The sequence below is a fragment of the Pan troglodytes genome, chromosome 5, assembly GCF_028858775.2.
Source record: "Pan troglodytes isolate AG18354 chromosome 5, NHGRI_mPanTro3-v2.0_pri, whole genome shotgun sequence".
NCBI classification, from domain to species: domain Eukaryota; kingdom Metazoa; phylum Chordata; class Mammalia; order Primates; family Hominidae; genus Pan; species Pan troglodytes.
Window position 1 is genome coordinate 165,289,562 of NC_072403.2, and position 19,384 is coordinate 165,308,945.

At 36.6% G+C, this 19,384-nt stretch overlaps 1 long non-coding RNA gene across 2 annotated transcripts in view; it reads right to left on the bottom strand.

Annotated features, from left to right (window-relative positions):
• Positions 1–19,384, bottom strand: part of LOC107975419 (uncharacterized) — a 122,602-nt gene that overhangs the window by 14,753 nt on the left and 88,465 nt on the right. For both annotated transcript variants that reach the window (XR_008548711.2, XR_001718948.4), the window contains exon 8: positions 4,746–4,821. This is a non-coding gene — a long non-coding RNA (uncharacterized LOC107975419). The remainder of the gene's footprint in view (positions 1–4,745; positions 4,822–19,384) is intronic.

A 19,384-nucleotide genomic window follows, 5' to 3' on the forward strand; every position in this document is an offset into this window, starting at 1 on the left:
ATCAGTAAGGTTTTTAGGGATTCAGTTGTCTGGGACATGCCAAGATTATCTTCTTCAAAGTTATGGAAAAATAACTCTCACTCCTTTCACCATTAACAAAGAAATATAGCACTAGGCAGGCCTCCTAAGTTGTGGAGGCAACATATTTCACCCTTTCAATGACCACTTCAATTAATTTGCCAATGATATAACAGAGATGACTTCCATCTTGGATGGATCCTAGGGCAAGAAAGGGCTTGTCAGCAGATCCAGGCTGTTGTGCAAAGAGCCGTGCTGTTTGGCTAATTCAATGCAGTAAAGTTTGTGTTATTACATGTAACTTAAATGGGGAAAAATGCCATTTGGGTTTATGGCAAGTTCCAGTAGAAGAATTACAGTGTAGCAATGTAGATCCCTTAGTTCTGGAGGGAAAAAAAGTCTTCTTATCAGGAGCAGAGAACTATATCTATTATTTAAAAGTCAGCTTCTGTGTGGTACTGGGCCCTGGGAGCAACTGAGTTTCTGACCATGGGATGTCAAATACCCATGAAATCAGAGCTATTCTCCAGTCTACTAAATCACAAGGGACAGCACACCCAGCAGCAATCCATTTTAAGATAGGGCACATCCGGGACTGGGCAGAAGCAGAACCAGAATAAACAGCATAGGCAGGTGGTGCAGATGCCCCACGACTGCAGACTGCAGTGGCCTCTACCTCAGCTCACACCTAAGGGTACATAGAGAACCTTTGCTTGACTCCTGGATGGGTCATCTTATAATGCTTACATTAGGGCACACAGGAAGAGTCCTGCCAAACTTTAAGCTATGACTGCTCTCTGGTCACTTCAACCTCCTCAAACTAAAAGACCAGCAGATGAAGAAAAGGGTTACTATACTCACAGAGATCACTGACACTGATTGTCAAGAAAAGACGGGACTTTTACTTCACAATAAGAACAGGACCACGTGCTGCATTGAATCTCCATTGATACTTCATTTTAATATTGAATGAAAACATTCAATAGCTACAGACTGAGACTGGCAATAAAAAGGGGCTCAAACCTTCTATAGCAACAGTGGTGCCAGGAAAGAGTGAGTAAAATGTAGAATGGGTGGTGAAGGAAGAGGGTGATTCTCCCTTATGACCTTAAGGAACATCAACTGCAGTAGTGGAGGCTGCAGTTGTCTCACCAACATTTCTCTTGCAAAATCTGGGGATATGAGAGTCATCAGTATCCTGTGGAATCTGTCCTCTGATGTAAGGAACTCACTATAAAAAGCAAGGATAGGTGAGAGACAGAAGTGGTTGACCTAGTGGATACTGTGGTGTCATAACTAGATCCCTTCTTCAGCGCAGACATACTATCCCCCAAACACTTATAATATCGGGGACTGGTGGCTAACTACTGAGTGTTCACCGGAAAATTTCCAAGGGAACTGTCTTGCCCGAGATAACACCTACTCCTGAGGGCAGCCATTGGCTAATGAATGACTATTTCATATAAACAAGGTCCTCTCCTCTTGCATCAGTTTGGAACAACTCTGAAGAGCCACAGTTCTAGTCTTCCCGTAGGATCAGCCAAAGTCTCATTTGCCACTGGATTGTGAGCCAGCCCCTGTCTAAATGCAGCCATGCTCAGTTTCTCCCACCTGTATCCCCTGAGACGATTCCCCAAAGAACTGTCTGCATCTAACAGAGTTGGAGTTGGAAAAGTCTTTTTCCAAGGATCCCAATTCAAGACCTGCCTGTGCCTTTTAAAATTAATTTGTCTCCTTTCCACACACACACAGTTCATCAATAATCAGTTTCCCAAATCAGGAAGGAGTGGTACTGGAAAAACAGGAAAGTGGGTCATGTGACAGAAACAAAACTGGCCTGAGCTACCAATATTCATTTGCAATATTCAACCAAGGACTTCATTCAAAAACATTATTGATACTCAAAGACTACTAGACTTTTGAAGGAATGCACCAGCACAATAAAAAGACCAAAATGAATAAACAGAATAATTACTCCTCCAGGAAAGAGAGCTAACTGGGCAAGAGAAGAGGAGGCTAAACATTTTAATTGGTATTCTTGATCTAACTGTCTTTCTCCCAATTACCACTGATGTTGAGTAGCTTTTTATAGTCTTATAGGCAATTTGTGTGTTGTCTGCGACTTCCTTATATATACTGTTGAATAACATGTTGGCTATGCCATCCATATCTAATTAAGCCAAAGACGGTTTTGCTTGTTTGTTTTTGTCCTTGTTTTTTTTCTTTTCTTACTTAACTTCATAGCTCACTTGATTTCTTTCTCTCTCTTTCTGCTGTCTTGAACCAAAGTTCATTTTTCTAAGGACTGAGTTCTTGGTGTCATCATAATATAGGAGTCATTTTTGACTGGTTTTGATGGGAAGAGTGGCTTCTGTGTTTGAGCATCAACTAAGAACAGTTTCCCAATGGGCAGAAACACTAATTCAGGACTCTGTCACTGTAGTTCTATTAAATGTCCTCTCCTGCCTCTTCTATTTGAGGGCCTTAGTACATAACCATTATCGATATTAGTGTATATGCTTCCCATGCCCTAATACATTCTTCGCTAGATACACTTGAGCCCATAAGTGGTGTTGAGAGTGTGTGTGAGAGACAGGAGAGGCATTTGTGTATAGTGCATAGGCCCTGGATTGTTAGGCAATGTAGAAGTAGTCATTTGGGTACAAACAATGCACAAAATAGTGGTAACGATGAAATATTTTAGATCCAGTTCCAAACTAGGTAATAAGAAAAAAAATTAGTATCTCTAGAAAAGATGGTGTCTTACAGTGCACCTAATCTATATTTTTTATTCAGTATCACTGGAGAGGCCATTCATAAAATGCAGTGATGAAGAGGGCAGTCTCTGCAGGCTGTTTGTCTACGTTTGAATCCCAGCTTTGTCCTTTGAGGAAAATCACTTCACTTAACAGAACCTCAGTTCCTCAGTCTATGAGTAGCTACCTACTTCCTGGGGTAGAAGTTTGGATTAAATTTATAGTACCCAGAACATAGAAGCCACTCTGGAAGGGTAAATGATTGTTATTTTCTTTAAGATTGCTAGCAAAGACTCAGATAGACTAATATTAATAAATCAGTTTTGAAAGCCATTTAGAATAATGTTTAATTTTGTTGTAAATTAAAGGGAGTGTTTTAAAATTATTAATGGTAAACTTCATGGAAATATCATTTGGTTTTATTTATTCTGTGAGTATAAAAAATGTTTTAAAAGTCTAACAATGTGGCCAGGCGCTGTGACTCACGCCTGTAATCCCAGCACTTTGGGAGGCTGAGGTGGGTGGATCACCTGAGGTCAGAAGTTCGAGACCAGCCTGGCCAACATGGCAAAATCCTGTCTCTACTAAAAGAATACAAAAATTAGCAAGGCGTGGTGGCGTGTGCCTATAGTCCCAGCTACTCGGGAGGTTGAGGCAGGAGAATTGCTTGAACCCAGGAGGCAGAGGTTGCAGTGAAACGAGATCCTGCCACTGCACTCCAGCCTGGGCCACAGAGTAAGACTCTCATCTCAAAAAATATAAATATATATATTTATATATTTATATATATAAATATATATAAATATAAATAAATATATATATATATATATAAATATATATAAATATACATATAATTATATTTGCAAACTGCATCATTCCAATTGTTGTAGATAGTTAAACACATTTAAGAAATATGTTTTCTACTTCTTTTTCTTTTTTTTTTTAGATATGGTCCTGTTCTGTTGCCTAGGCTGGAGTGCAGTGGTGTGATCTCTGCTCACTGCAACCTCCGCCTCCCGGGCTCAGATGATTCTCCCACACCAGCCTCCCAAGTAGCTGGGACTACAGGTGTGCACCACTGTGTTCAGCTAATTAGAAAAAAAAATTCTAGATACAGGGCGTCACTATGTTGGCCAGGCTGCTCTCAAACTCCTGGACTCATGCTATCCACCCACCTCGGCCTCCCAAAGTGCTGGGATTACAGCTGTGAGCCACAGTGCCCGACCCCAGAAATGTGTTTCCTAGTAAGATTCTTGTAGGTGGACATTGTATTAAACTGGTTAATATTGTCTTAATCCTTTAAGGTTTACTGCGGAATAGCACAACAGAGATATGTTTTTTCTATGTTTAATAGACCATTTTAAAACAAATTTTAAATATGACTCAATGCCTGTGTTAGGTTAGATTTAAAAGTCTAGATTTCAAGCTGTAGTTGTAACTGTACTATTTTGCCTAGTGAATTATTCCATGCTCTTTGTTTCACTTGTGAGAATTGTTTGAAGTGTTGCTTTGAATGTATGTATGTATCCTCATCTATACTAACACACTATATAAAGTGGTTCCTTATGAGAATGGTTTGCAGTGCTGCTTTGAATGTATGTTGTGTACACTCTTCTATACTAACACACTATAAAGTAGTTCCTTGGGACATACATTTCCATTCACTTCTCATGAAGCGTTGTTGAAGCAAAATTCAAAGGTGGTAAACTGGCTATTACAGACAACTGCATTCATAAAAATCTGAAATAATTGGAGGAAAACAACCTTTTCAATAAACCTGACCGTTTTCTCCTCTGGTTTCTGTTTTCTCTTCACTTTTCAATAAGCCCTTCTTACCAAGAGCTGCTCTTGGAAATGAAACTTCCCAAACTTCTACACATTGAGTTGTTTTAATCTTTACCTCAAAGACCACCTTGGCCACATGTCCTTTCCTTACTCATTACTACCTCTTGAGTCTTATATCAAACTCACCATCAGCTGGTGAATGAAGGAGGAAAATTTTGGTAGATCCTCAGGGTTGAGTCAGGAACTCATTATTAGCATTATGCTGAAAAAAATAAAGGTGACATTAACATAGCCTTATTTATATTGATAAAGCCTTGAATAAGAGTAAAATTGAGATACTTTTGCTGTGATAGCCAACTGAGCCTAGGGGCTAATGGAAAAAAAAGGTGAAGCTAGAGGAATGATGATAATTGTTTTCCTTGACAGCTTTGTATTAAGACATTTTCCTATAGGAGATAGTGTCTCTATCTGCCACTAGCACTGCCTACTTGATTGCTCTCCCTCTGCTCTCTGATTCCAAAGGGATTACGGTCATCGACAATATCGCTTATGTTGCCTATTCCAGTGTCTATGTGGATTAAGATATCAGTGCAGATAATGCCTATAGTTCTTTTTTTATCCCACCTAAGTAGCCGGTCAGCTAAAGTGGCCTGGTCTTGTGACAGCCTGGTCAGTGGATCGACTCTCTTTCTCTCTCCCTTGATTTCTTTATTAGATGTGGCCAATCAGAGGCTTTTAATAATATCCCAAGAATTATATGTGGGTTTTAGTGGGAAGTAAAGACTCCACTTAAGCTTCTGGTTCAGAGTGCATATGAAAATTATAGTTCCAGATATTATTCCAGCTAATGATATCTTTGTGTTCTGATTTCTACTTATATTGCTTGAATAATACATTCTTCAGGAAACCCATTGGAATGACTGTTGATAAGAGAATTGGGCATTCCTCTGTTTATGCTCTTTCAGATAATGAAAATAATTAACCTTATATTTCTAAGACTTTATACAAGTTTTTAAGTATGAAAATGTCTGGAATTATATCAAAAACCTTTGGTTAATGTATGTCAAATTTTATGTTTCTGTTTAAATATATGTGTGGTTGGCGATTGTGTTATTCCTTGAGGCCAGAAATGTTCATCAGTGTCTTTGTAGGAAGTAAAAGCAACCCTGCCATATGCATATATTTAGTTTCAATAGGAGAAGGAAATAATGTCTCAGTAGAATAAAATTATATTCCATGTCTTTCAGATAACCCGTAAGGCTAATTATGAAAAGACAGCCTAGTTATGCAAGCCACTAAATGCACTTTCAAAATAGCAGAAAAGTTATTACTTATTTAAATATTGTGATTAATGTATAAATTAAATATAAACAAAGGGAATGTTTATTACCAGTAGTAGGGCAGTAGAGTACAGATTCAATAAGTAATGATTGAAAGTACAGATTCTGAAGCTAGATTGCCTGTGTTCTCATTACAGAGTTTTCACGTATTAGATGACTAACCCTGGGCACCTTTTTAAATTTATTTTTATTTTCACTTATTTGTCCTTCAGTTCTGTCACTTGTACAATGGGGATAATAAAACTACCTATATTACAATGTTGTTTTTAGGATTCAATGATTTAACATATCAAAGTTCTTAGAACAATACCAGGGTCATATTAACTTTGTTAAATTAAATTTGGCCTGAGACTATCTCTGTACTTTTGAGTTTCCACTTAATAAACTGCATCCTAACCTAGCATGCAAACAAACCAAAACCTGGATAAGGAGTATATTTTTTGTTAGAGATAGCCAGATCTCAGCCAATCACAAGCAGCTGAGCTTCAGCCAATTATAGGCAACCAGCTGATCAGATGATGTCCAAATAAGGCAAATGCTTCACTGTAACCAGTCAAGCTATTCTGTACTTTACTTCTGTGTTCTGTCTATAAATATTCTCCATGTTTCAGAGTGGAGCTCTCTAAACTTCCTTTGGTTCTGAGTGCTGCTCAATTCGTGAATTGTTCTTTGCTCAAATAAACTCTGTTAAATATATTTTGTCTAAAGTTTTTGTTTTAACAACTTTAAATGAACTTAAGAAAATATCTTCTTGTTATTAATTCCATACCTAAAAGAGACCCTTTTGTTGATGATTACCCTATTTTTACATAAAAATGTAATAGAATAAATGAAAATTGAGAATTATAATTCTGGAACTAGACTGAGCAGAAAATGATGACTCTCATGTGGCTATTGTAAAAAGAAAAAAATCACCGACTGATCACAAAGCAAGACTTTTTCAAAAATTAAACTATTTATTTTTTTAAAATTTTGAATTATTTTTAAAATACACAATCATTTACTGTTCACTATAACTTTTAATAGAAAGTGAGAAAGTGATAGAGCAACGATGAAAATTTATTCTTAATGCCAATGTACAGTTGACTACAGCTTATTTTCCCCTGGGCATTATAATATATTTTGTGATAAGTATGGTATCATACAATAAGCAGATTCTGTGAAAAGCTATTTTCATCATTTAGCAACATACTTTTCTCATTTTCTGTATTAATAAGCACTGACCCTCAGTGTAATTTGCAGTAGCTACATGCTATTATATCACATGTCTGTTTACTGTATTTCAAATAATAGCAAGTAAAATATCTTCCTTTTGTTTTTGTTATTAGAAAGAGTTTTTTTAAGAACATACTTAACCTATGCCTTTGCACTCTCATTAGATGTTTTCTTTAGGGTACATTTCTAGAAATGGACATGCAGAGTATATCTATTTTAAAGCACTTAATACGAGTTGCCAAATTGTTGTCTATTTAAATTTGCATATTTCCATCAGCAGTTATTTGAGAATGTGTGTCCAATGTGCACTTGTGACAGCTTTGGATATGATTATTCTTTTTTATATTTGCTAAATAAAATTTCATTGTCTCTTTGATGACAGAGTATATTTTAGTTTTGCTGTCTTTAATTTCTTATATTGTAAATTTCTAACATAGTGTGGATTTTTCCCTTAAAATGTTTAAAAATTTCTATGGTTTTTAGGAGGTTTTCCAAGAGAAACAGCATCATCTTTTCATTTGTTGTTTATATTGCAATTTTTTTCATTCCTGTTACTTAAATGTTTTTGTTTTTAAGTACATTTTAAATCTTCCAGTTAATCTATTACTTGTACTTTAAAATTTTAGGTTTCATCCTCATGTTAAAATATTTCTCCACTCAGCAAATGTTGCTACAGTTTATTGCATATACCTAGATGTACACGCACACTCACACACACATTCTCTATATTAGATGTTAAACCTAGTTACAAATCTGGAAAAAATGCTACTTAGTTTGATAAAACACCTTTTTAATATACTGCTGGATTTTGTGTATTATTGTTATTTCTCTATTATTATTGTGTCAATGGTTTGTGCATCTCTGATTTGTGCAATAATTGAGCATCTTAGATTGGCATAAAATTTACTTATGGTACTTTCAGCACCTTTAGGCTGAAGGTGGGTTGAAAGTCACTGCAGAGTGGCAGAAGTGAACTTTTTGGAGTGATGTAGGTGTTCTATATATTGAGGAGATAATCATTGTATGGTGTGTTAATTTGCCAAAAATGATTGGCCTGTACATTTTAAATTGGTACATTTTACTATACATAATTCTTCAATATAATTAGTTTTTAAAAATCCAAATAGAAAACATACCACTGTTTGTGACAGTAGGCAAGCAATACTGAAAATTCAGAAATCTTTAAATGATTATCTAGTTTTGGCATCAATGTAATACTGATCTTTTATAATGAGTTGGGGAATTTTTCCAATTTTATCACATTTTAAATGCTGATTAGAGGAATTCAGATATTCAAAAGTTGATACTGAAAGGACAATTGATAAAGTGATACCCTGTTTATTGAAATTATTTACATAGTAGCAAAATTATCCTTTCTTTGGAATAAGAAGAAAAGAAAAATGACTGAGATAGAACAGAATATTTTGTGTATAAAACTAAGAATATTTCAATACAGTGTTTTCTGTCTGACTTCCTCTGTGCAGGAGCAATATTACTGCAGAGTACTGCAGGTGTGCTGAGATTGTTGTATTAGATTAAATATTTGAAATCGGTCCACTGGACATTCAGAAAGAGAGTTTTTAGGGATAGAAAAGAGGCTGATTGTGTACTGTTGAGGCCCAGTTGACATGGGACACTTTGGGCCTCTTCTTTTATAATAAGACTTTAAAGTGCTTTTCCTTCCCTGCACTTTATACCTGGATAGATTGAGATAATCTTGGCTATTAAAAGTGGTAATATTGGCTGGGCGAGGTGACTCATGCCTGTAATCACAGTACTTTGGCAGGCTGAGGCCGGCGGATCTCTTGAGGTCAGGAATTTGAGGCCAGCCTGGCCAACATGGTGAAACCTGTCTGTACTAAAAATATGAAAATTAATTGGGCATGGTGGTGCATGCGTGTAATCTCAGCTACTTCGGAGGCTGAGGTGGGAGAATCACTCGAACTGGAAGGCAGAGGTTTCAGTTAGCCAAGACTGCACCACCGCACTCCAGCCTGGGTGACAGAATGAGACTCCATCTCAAAAAATAAAAATAAAAAAGTGATATTACTTTGTCATCATTCAATCATCATGGCTTCTTAAGTGTTTACTGTGTGCCATTTACAGCTCTAATACACTTTGCATGTATTAAATAGTTTGATCCTTACAAACCCCTCTGGTTTAGTTGGGAGTTCAATATTATTACTAATCTTGTTTCTGTATACTCTGAAATAAAATATAGTGCATATTTCTTATAAGATTTATATTAGTATTAGACAAGTTTTATAGTAATATGCAATATAATCACTAGGCTTTGGGTTACGTTTACTGATTTCACTAGCTATCTCTATTTTTTAATTTCTAATTTTCATTTAATCTTTGAATAAGTTATTTCATCAGTTTGAAAAAATATTTAGAGCACTCAAATGGTATTAGGAGTCTAAAAAGTCATCAATGGACTGAACTCAAAAGGCCATTTCACAAGTTTACCTCTCCTGTGAACTGTACAAAGGCTAAGAGTTTTTTCTGTTACAAATGGTTAAGTCAATAGGTTATAACATTATCAATAGTGAAAGCTTTAATACCCGTCAATCAACAGGTTATTACATTATCAGATGCTACTAGGATTCTGCAATCATGCTTACATTTAAAATATTTTGAACATTTTCTTTCTTAGAACTTTGCTTTAGACAAACGGTATTACAGCTGCAAAAGTCTAAACTACCTTTTGCCTACCCACAGATGCAGATTTTCATGAATGATATAAAAATGCAGAAAATAAAAATTGAAAGATACTACTATTTTGTTAGTGAATAACAGAAAAGAATGTGCTAGTTACATAAAGAGCCTGAAGGTATTTCTAGTGCTGTCAGATGACAAAATTGACAACTGGGAGCTTTGGTAGGACCTTTGTGTTACCGATGGCTTGCCTGCATATTTTGTAGTGACACATTTTTCACTGTTCTACATGGCTGTATAATTAACCTACATTAAATAAATGTATGTTTTTTGCTAGTAACAGTTGACATTGTTTATTTTGTTATCCAGTTACCCTGGATCTTATTATAGCTGCTGAGATGGGAAGAGAAAAATAATCAATGAGTCTAAGTGGAAAAGGAAAGGAGAGAGAAAAAGAATGCAAAAAAAGAAAAACTTTGTGGAGTTTTGAAGAACAAAAAGTTGAGAATGCAAATGAATGAATAAATAGCCAAAAAGATGATTAATGTATTTATATTGTATGGTACACACTCCAAGAGAAAATGTACTTTGAAAGAAAAAGAAATCTTTCAATGATTACAAAGTTGGTTTAACAAAACACTGTTCTTATTGTCAAAATAAAAACCATACCTTCTCAGCTATGCACACCATTTGGGGTATAATAAATAGGTTCTTGACAGAAAGAACTATTGATTTATCTTATTTTTCCCATGACTTTCATATTACACAGGGGGAAGCAATCACACAGTGGATTTCTTGTGGGCAAGTTCAATCATCAAGTGTTCTCAAACCTCCACCTTGCAAATAAAATGATAGCATATGAAGAAAAGTAACACATATCAGGAAGGCAGCATGCAGGGATTGAGCCAATGACATTTTGATTGGTTCATTTCCTTTTAAATAAGTCTATTTTACATATGGATGCAGTGTGAAATCACTCCCGGGTTGGCATGAGGAGGGGAGGTTTTCAGAATCAGAATATTATTGCTATTATTAAAATTCAAATGAAAGGGAGAATTGGAAAAATCATCTTCATAATCAGGAAGATTTGTAAATTTTTAAATATAATATTTTGAATCTGGCCTTAAATATTTTTCAAATAATTATATATTTATGTTTGTTACATCATTCACAGATAATAATAGCACCATTAATTTTATGAATGAAATGTACTTTAGTGTCTAGGAAAGAGCATATGAGAATATTAAGACAATATGTACTATAATATAGACCTGGAATTCCTAGAATTTAGGGAAGAGTTACAAAGTCCTAAAAACCCTAAGACCCGGAGATATGTAAATATTAGGACACAGGGGTAGGTCTAACAGCATAGTCACAGAGCATAGAAGAGTAGGGGAGGTGTTGCTCATATTAACCTGTGTTGAAAGAGATAAAGAGACCTGAAACAACTGTATGTTCAGATGGAAGATGGCCAGATTGAGGAGAGAAGTAAGTGGATGTGGAGGAATAGCAACACAACACCACACTGTTGACTGTACCCAGCTACCATAACTGGAATCCCACTATTCCTGGAACAGGTCAAGTGTGGATAGTTTACTGAAGTGAGAAAGGCTGGTGCAAATTGCTGGTGGTACGGAGATTAAGAGTCAATTCTGGATATGTTAGGTTTTTGAGATGTGTATTAGATAGTCAAGTGGAGATGTCAATAGAATAATTAAATATAAAAACCTGACCAAGTGTAGTAGCTCATGCCTATAATCCCAGCACTTTGGGAGTCTGAGGTGGGCAGATTGCTTGACGCTAGGAGTTTGAGACCAGCATGGACAACATAGTGAAACCTATCTCTACAAAAAATACTAAAGTTAACCAAGCATGGTGTGTGTGTCTGGAGTCCCAGCTACTTGGGAGGCTGGGGTGGGAGGATCGCTTGAGCCTGGGAGGCAGATGTTGCAGTGAGCTGAGATCATACCATTGCACTCCAGCCTGGGGGATGGACGTGAAATCCTGTCTCAAAAAACAAACAAAACAAAACAAAAACCTGGCATTCAGGGAAGATAGAACAGAAATATATGAAGTGGAATATAAGTGGAATTTAATGTCTGGCACTAGCACAGAGTAAGAGATACACACCCACTGATATGGTTTAGCTGTGTCCCCACCCAAATCTCATCTTGAATCGTAGCTCCCATAATCCTACATGTTGTGGGAGAGACCTGTTGTGAAATAATTGAATCATGGGGGCAGGTTTTTCCCATGCTGTCTCATGATAGTGAATAAGTCTCATGAGATCTGATGGTTTTATAAAAGGCAATTCCCCTGCACACACTGTCTTGCCTGCCACCATGTAAGATGTGCCCTTTCTCCTCCTTCCCCTTCTGCCATGATTGTGAGTCCTCCCCAGCTATGTGGGCCTGTGAGTCCATTAAACCTCTTTTTCTTTATAAATTGCCCATTCTTTGGTATTTCTTCATAGCAGTATGAAAATAGCCTAATACACCCACCTCAAGTGCAGAATTTAAGATGTGGACACCACAACCTCAATAATTACAATAATAATATTTTAATGCAATAATTTTAAAATAAAAATTATTATGAAATCAATAATTATGAAACAAAAATTAATGTAAAAACTTTTGTTGAAACTATACAAAATTTTAAATTTCTCATTCGGACTGGTTTGGATTACTTAAAGAATGTGTCTAGACAGAGAAAAGAGTAAATTCTGACTACACTCTGGGGCATCTAAATGTGTTATTGTAAGGAAGATGAGGATAAAACAATGCTTGGTATTGCCACTGGTTTAATTGTTGCCAATTTGATGGGAGAAATTGTGCTTCTTGTTAGTTGAATTTGCATTTATTTCATAAGTAATGTGATAGAGCATTGTTTTCTATTAACTGACTATATATTAGTTATGACGAAGTTTTCATTGACATACTATAAAATTAATTTTTTAATTTATAATCTGTGACCTTTAACATATGACTAGATTCATGTAACCACCACTACAATCAGGATATAGAACAATTCCATCACATTTTGCTACTCTCTGCCAGTGTAATTCTGGCACTTCCACCTCACTGAATGTGGGTAATCACATTTTCTTGCTTCTGGAACCCTCCTGGTAGCTTGAGCAGCAGGTCCTTGGAACAGTATTAAATCCTATATTCTGCAAAAATGTCCCATAGTGATAAACTTTCCTTTACCTAAACTTTTATTCTGTTCCTTTTGGTATAGCACACTCAGAATCCAGTCTCACCTATATTTTCCTGGCTCCTAAACATACATATTGACTGAATCCTGAATTTTCTTCTCCTCAGAGGTCCACTTCTCCCTTAGCTTGTGCAACAAGTAATGTGACATTATTTATTTATTTCAAGAGGGGAAGTGAGGGCATAACCTTGGGGTGGGGGTGCATGGTTTCATTTAGTAGGTGAGGATCTCCATTATCTTCAAGCTATGGGGCAGCACTAAACTTCAACAGGGAGCAGTTGCCCATTTCTGCTGGCACAGAGCATTAAGAGGAATCTTGGACTTCAAGATTTTTGAGTGCATCAACCCATATGCTCCTGTGTGCCGGGGTCCTGTTTTTCAAGCCAGGGCTTTGATCTTGGCATGCAGACATGACTTGTTTGGGAGCTTAACCTTTGTTGGAGCTCTTCTACTCTTGAATGCTATACCTTTTTCTAAGCTTCCTCTGCTTGCCTGGTAAAGAAAGTGGAAAAAAATTTATAGGCTAAAAGAAGGCCTTCTGACTTTCTCTCTTAGTTTTTAATTGCCTACTAGTTCTCAGTCTTTAGTTATTGTTTTCCCCCTGAAAGTATCACTTTCACTTGTCAACAAGTATCCAATTCCATTGCTTTATGGTTACAATGCACCTAAAATGTGTAATTTGCCAGATACATCGCACCTGCTAATGCAGTTCCTTGACCTGGAATACCAATTCCAGTTCACTATATGTGAAACTTTTAACACACGCATTGCTGCTTGATGCCAAGTTTCACATGTATTCTATTATATCTACTATCAGTGATGGCTTTTCTAGAAAATAGTGTCACCTAAGCAGGATAGGAGCTGCACTGGGCAGAATATTGTTCAGTTTCTAGGGCCGTCAGCCAAAGAAAATTGCGATGGTGATGGAAAGTATTCATTGCCTTCTGGATGACAAGGGATCCAAACCAAAATTTTATATATGCCATCTACTTTCTTGATTCACTTCTGGAACCAGCTTCTACAAGTTGATTTCTCTGGAAAATATGCAGGAAATATACTAGGAATACCTTTGAGATCATCTCTTGTGGGAGGGAAGGAAGTAAGGAAAGGACAAAGTTTAGTTCCAATGCAGTTCCAATGAAGACCCTAGTTGTTCCCAGCTGTAGTTAGAACAGCCCTCCAGAATTGAGTGAGGGGCAGGGCCTCTGTATCCCAATATCAATCAGTCATATCTAGAATACCCTGGGAAGGCGGTATGCTCTTGGACTTGACAGCTTTCTTCTGCTGAGGCTATGCTCAAAGCAATGTGGGAATTGAGGGCTGTCTGTCTCAGTGCTCCCAGCAGGTGCATCCACATCTTGGTCATTCAGGAAGGAGGATCTGAATGGCACCATACGGTGTCCACAACCATAGCCCTCAGCTTTTTCTGTTCTGCTAAGTCTGTATGCCACTTTTTCTATTCACCCTATTGCTTTACTCTTAGTTTCTAAAGTTTGGTCTATACTTACCTCTTTTACTATTCTTTTTGTTTTTTTGGGGTTTATATCTTAAAACAACAGCAACAACTTTTAAGGTGTCATTTTAGAGGGGTGTCAATAGTAAAGAGAACACATGTGTTCAATCTGCTTTATGAACCTGAACTCTGAAGTAGCCTTCTGATAAGGACAGTGTGAAATATACTGTTTCTATTTCTGGCACATGTGGTCTCAGCTTCCATTTCACTTGTTCCATATCCAGGTACCTGTCCAGAAGGCTTTTCTAGAAAATAGTGTCACCTAAGCAGGATAGGAACTTCACTGGGCAGAATATTGTCCAGTTTCTAGGGCTGTTGGCCAAAGAAAATTGCAATGGTGATGGAAAAAATATGGCAAGCTGAGACATGAGGAATGAATCAGACCTTAACACAAACACAATACTCTAGAAACCTCTTCCTCCTTAACTTGCTGCTCACTTCACACACACACACACACACACACACACACACTTCTTAGGTGGAGAAATGGATTTCAACTTATATATGCAGAGAAACATTGTTCTGCTGTTTAATTATATCCTGATTGTTCATTTATTCTGGTAGCCTTGGGAAATATTTATTATATCCATATTCAATTAAAAAATGAAAAAGCCAAAAGAATTACCACACTGACATTTAGAAAGCATGTCCTTATCATTGCTAATTTGCCCCCAAAGTAATACAGTTATTATGAGCTACATTATTTAGAGTTTGGCCTGAAGTCTGTTATAAAAAAAATTCCACTTGGATTTAGGTTACGGTGTATCATTTTGTCAAAAATGTAGGTCTTCTGTTGCTGCCTTCATTTGGATGAGAGCTCTTATCTAGTTTCCAATTTGGTCTAGCCCATTTCTCTATACAGCTGACACACTCACTGGGGATGATTCTCTCAGGATTTTTTGTCAGTCAAAAATCATCTGGAAATGAAGATTCCCTTAACTCTGGGAGGTTGGAGTTCATTACAGAATGAAGCTATTTGATTTTCTTCTGAAGGCAAAGAACAGATAATGATGAACATTGTCACTCAAAAATATACTATTTCAAAATTTCAATACCTTTCACTCTACAGCAGAGATCATTAAGGTTAGTAGTAAATTGGCTATTTCAACAGTATGAATGTTCTGGTGAATAAACTAAAATCAATAGGAGTTAAGCTATGTGCTTAAATTCACAAAATAATACAAATAATAGAGATTAGTGTCTTATTGTTTGCTAAGTTAGATTGGATGATTGCTCACATCCTATTCATGGTTCTTGTATCACTACAGCCTTTTCTCAGCACTTTTCCCCCACAATGTCTATCACATAGACTTGCCCACTTTGAGTTTCCATTAAGTGTTGAAGTAGGGTGTCTTGTTTTCTTCCTAATATTCCCAATATTATGGCCCATGTAGTCTATCATGATCTTTGGAATTTTTGTGAACTATTTTTTTCCTTTTCAACTTTTATTTTAGAATCAGGGGGTGTATGTGCAGGTTTGCTACAAAGGTATATTGCATGATGTTAATGTTTGGGACATGACTGAACTCAGAACCCAGATAGCGAGCACAGTACTCAATAAGTAGTTGTTTTCAAACCTTACCTTCCTCCTTCCTCCTTCTTGTATTCCCCAGTGTTTATTGACCCATCTTTATGTCCATGTATCCCCAGTGTTTTGCTGCCACTTATAAGTGAGGACTTGCAGTATTTGGTTTTCTGTTTCTGTGATATTTTGCTTAGGATAATGATTTCCAGCTGTATCCATGTTACTGCAAAGGATATAATTTCATTCTTATTTTATGTCTACATAGTATTGCATGGTGCATATGTACTAGTTTTCTTTTTCCAATCCAGAGTTGATGGGTGCCTAGGTTGATTCCATGTCTTTCCTATTTTGTATAGTGCTGCAATGAACATATGGGTGCATGTGTCTTTTTGGTAGAATGACTTATTTTCCTTTGGGTATACACCCGTAGGGAACTGCTGGGTTGAATGATAGTTCAACTCATTTCTTTGAGAAATCTCCAAACTACACTCCACAGTGGCTGAGCTGGTTTACATTCCCACCAACAGTGTATGTGTTCCCTTTCTCTTCAGTCTTGCTATACCCTGCAAAGCCACAGGGGCAGAGCTGCCCAAGGCTGTGGGAGCCCACCTCTTGCATCAGTATGACCTGGATGTGAGACATGGAGTCAAAGGAGATCATTTTGGAGCTTTAAGATTTGACTGCCTTGCTGGGTTTCAGACTTGCATGGTGCTTGTAGCCCCTTCTGGCTGTATTTACCCAATGCCTGTATCCCCATAGTGTCTAGGAAGTAACTAACTTGCTTTTGATTTTACAGGCTCATAGGTCAAAGGGACTTGCCTTGTCTCAGATGAGACTTGGGACTGTGGACTTTTGAATTAATGCTGAAATGAATTGAGACTTTGGGGGATGGTTGGGAAGGCATGATTGGTTTTGAAATGTGAAGATATGAGATTTGGGAGGCGCCAGGAGCAGAAAGATATGGTTTGGCTCTGTGTCCCCATCCAAATCTCATCTTGTAGCTCCCAGAATTCCTACATATTGTGGGAGATGATTGAATTATGGGGATGGGTCTTTCCTGTGCTGTTCTCATGATAGTGAATGGGTCTAATGAGATCTGAGGGTTTTAAAAATGGGAGTTGCCCTGAACAAGCTCTTTTTTTGCCTGCTGCTATCTGTGTAAGACGTGACTTGCTCCTCCTTGCCTTCCATCATGAGTGTGAGGCCTCCCCAGTCATGTGGAACTGTGAGTCCAAATAAATGTCTTTCTTTTGTAAATTGCCCAGTCTTGGGTATGTCTTTATTAGTAGCATGAAAACACTTGCCAACATTTGTTATTTTTTTACTTTTCAACAAAAGTCATTCTGACTGGTGTGAGATGGTATCTCACTGTAGTTCTGATTTGCATTTGTCTGATGATGAACATTTTTTCATACGTGTGTTGGTCACTTATATGTCAACTTTTGAGAGGTGTCCATGTTCCTTGCTCACTTTTTCATCGAGTTGTTTTTTGTTTGTTAAGTTCCTTACAGATTCAGGATGTTAGACCTTTGTCAGATCCATAGGGTGCAAATATTTTACAAACAGTAAAAGTTGCCTGTTTACTTTCTTGATAGTTTCTCTTAGTGTGCAGAAATTCTTTAATTAGGTCCCACTTGTCAATTTTTGTTTCAATTGCTTTTGAGGACTTAGCCATAAATTCTTTGCCAAGGTCAATTTTGAGAAGGGCATTTCCCGTTTTTTGTTTTGTTTTGTATTTTTTTTCTAAAATTTTTATGGTTTGAGGTCTTAAGTCTTGAATTCATCTTGAGTTTATTTTTGTACATAGTGATAGGTAGGGAACCAGTTTCCTTCTTCTGCGTATGAATAGCTAGCTGGTTATCCCAGCACCATTTATTAAATAGGGAGTCTTTTCCCCATTGCTTATTTTTGTGGACCCTGTTAAAGAGCAGATGGTTGTAGGTGGGTAACTTTATTTCTGGGTTCTTTATTCTGTTCCATGGGTCTATGTGTCTGTTTTTGTATCAGTATCATGCTGTTTTGGTTACTGTAGCCTTGTAGTATAGTTTGAAGTCAAGTAATGTGATACCTCTGGCTTTGTTCTCTTTGCTTAGGATTGCTTTGGCCATTTCAACTTTTTTTGGTTCCATATGAATTTAGAATAGTTACCTAGGGATAGCGTTGAATCTGTAAATTGATTTGGGGAGTATGGCCATTTCAATGATATTGATTTTTCCAATTCATAAGCATGGAATGTTTTTCCATTTGTTTGTGCTGTCTCTGATTTATTTCAGCAGTGTTTTGTAGTTCTTGTTGTAGAGATCTTTCACCATCTTGGTTAGCTGTATTCCTAGGTATTTTACTCATTTTGTGGCTATTGTAAATGGGATTTCATTCTTGATTTAGCTCTCAGTTTGAAAGTTATTGTCATATAGAAATGCTGTTGATTTTTGTACATTGATTTTGTACCCTGAAACTTTACTGAAGTCATTTATCAGCTCTAGCAGCCTTTCGGTGGAATCTTTAGGGTTTTCTAAGTATAGAATCTCATCATCAACAAAGATAAATAGCCTAACTTCTTCTTTTGCTATTTGGATACTTTTTCTTTCTTTCTGTTGCCTGATTATTCTGTCTGGGACTTGAGTATTATGTTGAATAGGAGTGATGAGAGTGAGCATTCTTGTCTTGTTCCAGTTCTCAAGAGGAATGCTTCAAGCTTTTGCCCAGTGACTATGATGTTTGCTGTGCTTGCCATATTATTTTCAATAATACGTATTATTTTGATATATTGAACATGTTTTTAGGTTCATTGACAGCCATTCTTTACTCTCACACCATTCACCAGTAATGAAATACACAGCTTCTAGTTTTTAACACCTATAACACTAGTTCAAGTCCCCATATTATGAGTTCATTGTACTCTGTGCTTTATATAACTTTTGGAACCCTTTTTTAAAATTCAACAGCACTTCTCTCAATTAATAATTATGTTTCATAACACAATTGATTTTGATTATTTGATTAATTTTATTCTTCCCGTATCCAAACTGCAAATTCCATGAAGGCAGGTTTATATCTGTTTGTAAAACTGCAGTACTTTCTGTACCTAGCATATTTTAGAGTATACAGAAGGTGTGCAGTATACTTCTTTTGTATAAATGAAGGATCCACTTTGCTTTGTTTTCTTTCATATAGGTTTTGGTAACACCACTTATACTTTTGGAATTTAGACTTCAAGATTTTTTATATTCTTCATTGTTTATTATTTCTTCAGCACTTATAACTGTAATTATTTATAATTATAGCTTTATTTTTTTACTACATTTTACATTCTGTATCCTCAAATTCTTTGAGAATGTGGTTCAATGATTAGAAGAGACAA